A 7,500-nucleotide genomic window follows, 5' to 3' on the forward strand; every position below is an offset into this window, starting at 1 on the left:
GTAGGCAACAACATCTCCTCCCCGCTGATCCTCAACACTGGGGCCCCACAAGGGTGCGTTCTGAGCCCTCTCCTGTACTCCCTGTTCACCCACGACTGCGTGGCCACGCACGCCTCCAACTCAATCATCAAGTTTGCGGACGACACAACAGTGGTAGGCTTGATTACCAACAACGATGAGACGGCCTACAGGGAGGAGGTGAGGGCCCTCGGAGTGTGGTGTCAGGAAAATAACCTCACACTCAACGTCAACAAAACTAAGGAGATGATTGTGGACTTCAGGAAACAGCAGAGGGAACACCCCCCTATCCACATCGATGGAACAGTAGTGGAGAGGGTAGCAAGTTTTAAGTTCCTCGGCATACACATCACAGACAAACTGAATTGGTCCACTCACACAGACAGCATCGTGAAGAAGGCGCAGCAGCGCCTCTTCAACCTCAGGAGGCTGAAGAAATTCGGCTTGTCACCAAAAGCACTCACAAACTTCTACAGATGCACAATCGAGAGCATCCTGGCGGGCTGTATCACCGCCTGGTATGGCAACTGCACCGCCCTCAACCGTAAGGCTCTCCAGAGGGTAGTGAGGTCTGCACAACGCATCACCGGGGGCAAACTACCTGCCCTCCAGGACACCTACACCACCCGATGTCACAGGAAGGCCATAAAGATCATCAAGGACATCAACCACCCGAGCCACTGCCTGTTCACCCCGCTATCATCCAGAAGGCGAGGTCAGTACAGGTGCATCAAAGCTGGGACCGAGAGACTGAAAAACAGCTTCTATCTCAAGGCCATCAGACTGTTAAACAGCCACCACTAACACTGAGTGGCTGCTGCCAACACACTGACACTGACTCAACTCCAGCCACTTTAATAATGGGAATTGATGGGAAATGATGTAAATATATCACTAGCCACTTTAAACAATGCTACCTTATATAAATGTTACTTACCCTACATTATTCATCTCATATGCATACGTATATACTGTACTCTATATCATCGACGGTATCCTTATGTAATACATGTATCACTAGCCACTTTATACTATACTATGCCACTTTGTTTACATACTCATCTCATTTGTACATACTGTACCCGATACCATCAATCAAATTCAATCAAATTTATTTTATATAGCCCTTCGTACATCAGCTGATATCTCAAAGTGCTGTACAGAAACCCAGCCTAAAACCCCAAACAGCAAGCAATGCAGGTGAAGAAGCACGGTGGCTAGGAAAAACTCCCTAGAAAGGCCAAAACCTAGGAAGAAACCTAGAGAGGAACCAGGCTATGTGGGGTGGCCAGTCCTCTTCTGGCTGTGCCGGGTGGAGATTATAACAAAACATGGTCAAGATGTTCAAATGTTCATAAATGACCAGCATGGTCGAATAATAATAAGGCAGAATAGTTGAAACTGGAGCAGCAGCACAGTCAGGTGGACTGGGGACAGCAAGGAGTCATCATGTCAGGTATTCCTGGGGCATGGTCCTAGGGCTCAGGTCCTCCGAGAGAGAGAAAGAAAGAGAGAATTAGAGAGAGCATATGTGGGATGGCCAGTCCTCTTCTGGCTGTGCCGGGTGGAGATTATAACAGAACATGGCCAAGATGTTCAAATGTTCATAAATGATAAGCATGGTTGAATAATAATAAGGCAGAACAGTTGAAACTGGAGCAGCAGCACAGCCAGGTGGACTGGGGACAGCAAGGAGTCATCATGTCAGGTAGTCCTGGGGCATGGTCCTAGGGCTCAGGTCCTCCGAGAGAGAGAAGGAGAGAAGGAGAGAATTAGAGAACGCACACTTAGATTCACACAGGACACCGAATAGGACAGGAGAAGTACTCCAGATATAACAAACTGACCCTAGCCCCCCGACACATAAACTACTGCAGCATAAATACTGGAGGCTGAGACAGGAGGGGTCAGGAGACACTGTGGCCCACTCCGAGGACACCCCCGGACAGGGCCAAACAGGAAGGATATAACCCCACCCACTTTGCCAAAGCACAGCCCCCACACCACTAGAGGGATATCTTCAACCACCAACATACCATCCTGAGACAAGGCTGAGTATAGCCCACAAAGACCTCCGCCACGGCACAACTTAAGGGGGAGGGGGGGGGGGGCCAACCCAGACAGGATGACCACATCAGTGACTCAACCCACTCAGGTGACGCACCCCCTCCAGGGACGGCATGAGAGAGCCCCAGTAAAGCCAGTGACTCAGCCCCTGTAATAGGGTTAGAGGCAGAGAATCCCAGTGGAAAGAGGGGAACCGGCCAGGCAGAGACAGCAAGGGTGGTTCGTTGCTCCAGAGCCTTTCCGTTCACCCTCCCACTCCTGGGCCAGACTACACTCAATCATATGACCCACTGAAGAGATGAGTCTTCAGTAGAGACTTAAAGGTTGAGACCGAGTTTGCGTCTCTGACATGGGTAGGCAGACCGTTCCATAAAAATGGAGCTCTATAGGAGAAAGCCCTGCCTCCAGCTGTTTGCTTAAAAATTCTAGGGACAATTAGGAGGCCTGCGTCTTGTGACCGTAGCGTACGTGTAGGTATGTATGGCAGGACCAAATCAGAGAGATAGATAGGAGCAAGCCCATGTAATGCTTTGTAGGTTAGCAGTAAAACCTTGAAATCAGCCCTTGCTTTGACAGGAAGCCAGTGTAGAGAGGCTAGCACTGGAGTAATATGATCAAATTTTTTTGGTTCTAGTCAGGATTCTAGCAGCCGTATTTAGCACTAACTGAAGTTTATTTAGTGCTTTATCCGGGTAGCCGGAAAGTAGAGCATTGCAGTAGTCTAACCTGGAAGTGACAAAAGCATGGATTAATTTTTCTGCATCATTTTTGGACAGAAAGTTCCTGATTTTTGCAATGTTACGTAGATGGAAAAAAGCTGTCCTTGAAATGGTCTTGATATGTTCTTCAAAAGAGAGATCAGGGTCCAGAGTAACGCCGAGGTCCTTCACAGTTTTATTTGAGACGACTGTACAACCATTAAGATTAATTGTCAGATTCAACAGAAGATCTCTTTGTTTCTTGGGACCTAGAACAAGCATCTCTGTTTTGTCCGAGTTTAAAAGTAGAAAGTTTGCAGCCATCCACTTCCTTATGTCTGAAACACATTCTTCTAGCAAGGGCAATTTTGGGGCTTCACCATGTTTAATTGAAATGTACAGCTGTGTGTCATCCGCATAGCAGTGAAAGTTAACATTATGTTTTCGAATAACATCCCCAAGAGGTAAAATATATAGTGAAAACAATAGTGGTCCTAAAACGGAACCTTGAGGAACACCGAAATTTACAGTTGATTTGTCAGAGGACAGACCATTCACAGAGACAAACTGATATATTTCCGACAGATAAGATCTAAACCAGGCCAGAACTTGTCCGTGTAGACCAATTTGGGTTTCCAATCTCTCCAAAAGAATGTGGTGATCGATGGTATCAAAAGCAGCACTAAGGTCTAGGAGCACGAGGACAGATGCAGAGCCTCGGTCCGATGCCATTAAAATGTCATTTACCACCTTCACAAGTGCCGTCTCAGTGCTATGATGGGGTCTAAAACCAGACTGAAGCATTTCGTATACATTGTTTGTCTTCAGGAAGGCAGTGAGTTGTTGCGCAACAGCCTTTTCTAAAATTTTTGAGAGGAATGGAAGATTCGATATAGGCCGATAGTTTTTTATATTTTCTGGGTCAAGGTTTGGCTTTTTCAAGAGAGGCTTTATTACTGCCACTTTTAGTGAGTTTGGTACACATCCGGTGGATAGAGAGCCGTTTATTATGTTCAACACCATCTACTGTATCTTGCCTATGCTGCTCTGTACCATCACTCATTCATATATCCTTATGTACATATTCTTTATCCCCTTACACTGTGTACAAGACAGTAGTTTTGGAATTGTTAGTTAGATTACTTGTTATTACTGCATTGTCGGAACTAGAAGCACAAGCATTTCGCTACACTCGCATTAACATCTGCTAACCATGTGTATGTGACAAATAAAATTTGATTTGATTTGATTTGATTTGATTACTAAAGTACTGTATATACATTCTGCTCCCTACTAAAGTACTGTATATACATTTTGCTCCATACTACAGTACTGTATATACATTCTGCTCCATACTACAGTACTGTATATACATTCTGCTCCATACTACAGTACTGTATATACATTCTGCTCCCTACTAAAGTACTGTATATACATTCTGCTCCATACTACAGTACTGCATATACATTCTGCTCCCTACTAAAGTACTGTATATACATTCTGCTCCATACTACAGTACTGTATATACATTCTGCTCCATACTACAGTACTGTATTCACATTCTGCTCCATACTACAGTACTGTATATACATTCTGCTCCATACTACAGTACTGTATATACATTCTGCTCCATACTACAGTACTGTGTATACATTCTGCTCCATACTACAGTACTGTATATACATTCTGCTCCCTACTAAAGTACTGTATATACATTCTGCTCCCTACTAAAGTACTGTATATACATTCTGCTCCATACTACAGTACTGTATTCACATTCTGCTCCATACTACAGTACTGTATATACATTCTGCTCCATACTACAGTACTGTATATACATTCTGCTCCATACTACAGTACTGTGTATACATTCTACTCCATACTACAGTATACACACTGATCTGTACCTTTAGAAAATGAACCCTCACACATTCTACACATCAGGCTTCTGCTTCAACAACTGCAGTTTGAATTCTAGCCCACACTATTCACCGGCTATAAGCCATTAAACACATTTATATAGGATCCCATATTGTTGATTCAAACCTCTTCCTGATTCAATGCAGTGATTCTTTAGTTTGCAAACGGTGGTCTTAGGTTATGAGCTACTCTAATGCTGTAACGTTCGTCTTCTTCCTCTGATGAGGAGTAAGAGAGATCAGACCAATTTGCAGCGTGGTAAGTGTCCATTTTAATAAGACAAACTGAACACTACAGAAATACAAAAATAACAAAGTGAAACAAACGAAACGGTCCCGTGTGGTAACAAACACTGACACGGAAAATAATCACCCACAACTCTAAAGTGAAACCAGGCTACCTAAGTATGGTTCTCAATCAGGGACAACCAGGCTACCTAAATATGGTTCTCAATCAGGGACAACCAGGCTACCTAAATATGGTTCTCAATCAGGGACAACAATAAACAGCTGCCTCTGATTGAGAACCATACCAGGCCAAACACAGAAATCCCAAAACATAGAAAAAGGAACATAGACAACCCACCCAACTCACACCCTGACCATACTAAAACAAAGACATAATAAAAGAACTAAGGTCAGAACGTGACAGTACCCCCCGTGTCTGTCCACGGTGGCGGTTCTGGCGCGGGACGTGGACCCCACTCCACCATAGTCCTTCTCCACCTCTTTACCCGCCTCCGTGGCCACTTTAACGCGGCGACCCTCGCCGCCGACCTTGGACTGGGGACCCAAGCCACGGGTCCCGAATGGACGGGAGATTCTGGCAGCACCGAACGGACGGGAGACTCCGGCAGCTCCGGAGTGAAGGGCGATTCTGGCAGCGCCGGCGTGACAGGCGGCTCTGGCAGCTCCTGGCTGAGGGGCGGCTCTAGCAGCTCCTGGCTGAGGGGCGGCTCCGGCAGCTCCTGACTGACGGGCGGCTCTCTCCAGTCCGCATCCGCCAGAGTCTATATAGGATCCTTAAGCAGGGGGACACGTCTGGCACTGCAGGATTTGAGTCCCTGGCGGCATAGTGTGTTACTGATGGTAGGCTTTGTTACTGGCAGCTCTCTGCAGGTCATTCACTAGGTCCCCACGTGTGGTTCTGGGATTTTTGCTCACCGTTCTTGTGATCATTTTGACCCCAGCCTGGTGCAGGTCTACAATCACACTCCAAACTCCAGCTCTTTGGTCTTGGCCATAGTGGAGTTTGGAGTGTGACTGTTGTGAGGTTGTGGACAGGTGTCTTTTATACTGATAACAAGTTCAAACAGGTGCCATTAATACAGGTAATGAGTGGAGGACAGAGGAGCCTCTTAAAGAAGAAGTTACAGGTCTGTGAGAGCCAGAAATCTTGCTTGTTTGTAGGTGACCAAATACTTATTTTCCACCATAATTTGCAAATTAATTCATTAAAATCCTACAACGTGATTTTCTGGATTTCTTCTTCTCATTTTGTCTGTCATAGTTGAAGTGTACCTATGATGAAAATTACAGGCCTCTCTCATCTTTTTAAGTGGGAGAACTTGCACAATTGGTGGCTGACTAAATACTATTTTGCCCCACTGTATGTCTATGGTTGCCTAGATTGGTTCTCAATTAGAGGCAGCTGTTTATCATTGTCTCTGATTGGGAACCATATTTAGGCAGCCATATTCCTTGGGTATTTTGTGGGTTATTGTCTATGTGTAGTTGCATGTCAGCACTCGTTGTTCATAGCTTCATGTTCCTTTTGTTGTTTTGTGTAGTTTGTTAAGTGTTTCTTCGTTAAATAAATAGAAGAATGTATTCACATCACGCTGCGCCTTGGTCTCCTCCTAGAATGTAACGCAGTTAAGAGTAATGTTGTTTCAGAACCAGTAATGATAATGGAGTAATGTTGTATCAGAACACTACTTATAATGGAGTAATGTTGTTTCAGAACCACTAATGATAATTTAGTAATGTTATTTCAGAACCACTAATGATGATGGAGTAATGTTGTTTCAGAACCAGTATTGATAATGGAGTAATGTTGTATCAGAACACTACTTATAATGGAGTAATGTTGTTTCAGAACCACTAATGATAATTTAGTAATGTTATTTCAGAACCACTAATGATAATGGAGTAATGTTGTTTCAGAACCACTATTGATAATGGAGTAATGTTGTTTCAGAACCACTAATGATAATGGAGTAATGTTGTTTCAGAACCACTATTGATAATGGAGTAATGTTGTTTCAGAACCACTATTGATAATGGAGTAATGTTGTTTCAGAACCACTAACGATAATGGAGTAATGTTGTTTCAGAACCACTATTGATAATGGAGTAATGTTGTTTCAGAACCACTAACGATAATGGAGTAATGTTGTTTCAGAACCACTATTGATAATGGAGTAATGTTGTTTCAGAACCATAAATGATAATGGAGTAATGTGGTTTCAGAACCATAAATGATAATGGAGTAATGTTGTTTCAGAACCCCTAATGATAATGGAGTAATAATGCAGTAGTTTAGTAAGGCCTTATGTGCTGCAGGCTACTGCAGGCTACTGTATAAGTCTCCTGCTCAACAATCATTATTACTGTAACAATACGGTAGTTTACTGTGAAGTGTACAGGCATTGAGTCGCAAAACCATAATATGGTGTATTACTGACACCTCCGTGTATAGTGTTGTGTGTGTGTGTGTGTGTGTGTGTTTATTTGCAGTGTTGGTTGGTGTGTTGGTGTGCTGTGTGTGTGTGTGTTTGCAGCGTTGGTTGGTGTGT

The sequence above is a fragment of the Oncorhynchus mykiss genome, chromosome 14 (assembly GCF_013265735.2).
Source record: "Oncorhynchus mykiss isolate Arlee chromosome 14, USDA_OmykA_1.1, whole genome shotgun sequence".
NCBI lineage: Eukaryota > Metazoa > Chordata > Actinopteri > Salmoniformes > Salmonidae > Oncorhynchus > Oncorhynchus mykiss.